Source organism: Halyomorpha halys, unplaced genomic scaffold, assembly GCF_000696795.3.
Source record: "Halyomorpha halys isolate HHAL.00 unplaced genomic scaffold, Hhal_1.1 Scaffold277.1, whole genome shotgun sequence".
NCBI classification, from domain to species: Eukaryota; Metazoa; Arthropoda; class Insecta; order Hemiptera; family Pentatomidae; genus Halyomorpha; species Halyomorpha halys.
The window spans coordinates 242,602-244,063 of NW_027115357.1; the positions used below are offsets into that span (position 1 = coordinate 242,602).

Genomic DNA, 1,462 nt, shown 5'->3' on the forward strand with positions numbered 1-1,462 from the left:
TTAGAGGAGTTGTAGATTAAATTAATATAAAATTAATATGTATCGCCGCTTTGTACTAACGTATTAACAATTTATATGTAATCTGTTCACTTCTATGAGACCAGTTTTGTTGTTTAAATAAAATAATCTGCATCCAAGTTAAGTCTCAGACACTATTTATTATTTAATTAAATGTCCAAACGTCCAACGTGTGATAATGTGTTAAGTTGATCTGTAATTAAAACTTTTAAAATTTAATGGGAAAGTGACAATATGATTTACTATGATATCATTGTTTTATAGGGTGATTTGACTGAATCTTTTTAACGGAGGATTTTGGACTGAAAGGATTGGATTAGATCTGATCATCATAATGTATAAGAGCTTGTGTAGTAAATCGGAAGTTTATTTACACACAGTTTATTATTTGTTTTTTTAAATATAAATACACTGCTTTCTCGATCAAGTTTTTTTTTCTTATTATTAAGCTGAATAATAATTAACTAACTAAAAATATTCGAAATTGTTAGCATTAGAAACATGGATATAAAGCAATAGAATACTGTTAAAAGGTTTTACAGTTTAAACTTCTTCAGACAGCAATAATGTGATATATATGTAATGGTATTTCAAAAGCGACCAAATTAATCCATATTAATCTATATGTATAAATAAACACATACATAGAAATATGAAATTATGTGGAGAAGATGTTCAGGGTGCGGTCAGCAAATAGACTGAAATAAACATAACTATTTATTCGTGCCAACGTTTCGACCTGAATTTCAGGTTTTCATGAGGGAGTTGAGGCAGAGGTTCTGATCAGTCAGCCTTAACTCCCTGATGAAGACCTGGAATTCAGGACGAAACGTCAGCACGAATAAATAGTTTATGTTTATTTGTGTTTATTTGCTGACCGACCAAACCAACTTTTCCACATATTAACCCACGATCAACTATTAACAGATCATTTTAAATATGAGATTATTTTAAAAAATAAATATTTGTACCCATGGAGTCAAAAACATTCATAAGAAACTAAAAAAAAAAATTATTTAAGTGTATAAGAGTTTTAAGATTTAAAAGTATCCTTTAAATAATACCCCACTCATTCCTGTCGGACAGATCCGCTACTAAGGACTACATCTGGACAAACGACTCACATGGAATCCTCATACAAGACTGAAAAGACAGGAAACTGCTCGTCGATTCCGACTATTACAGAGTTTACTAGACAAACAGTATAAATTTCCAATCCATTACAAAAGACTGATCTACATGACTATGATAAGGACATAGAGAGTTGAGCTTTGGGGCTCCAGTAAACCATCGAATTCCTCTCGTATCCAATCCTTACAGTCCAAATTTCTTGATGCTCTTTGCTTTATCACAAATCAAGTCATCCATCAGGACCTCAATGTTCCATATGTTGTCGATTTGGCCAGAACCAGATAGTAATCCTTCCGTGATAAACTTCCTAACC

General features: G+C 31.7%; 1 protein-coding gene across 1 annotated transcript in view; it reads right to left on the reverse strand.

Moving 5' to 3' along the window:
• The window catches only part of LOC106680678 (bromodomain adjacent to zinc finger domain protein 2B), a gene marked incomplete in the record, with an annotated part of 314,015 nt that overhangs the window by 104,432 nt on the left and 208,121 nt on the right, over positions 1-1,462 (reverse strand).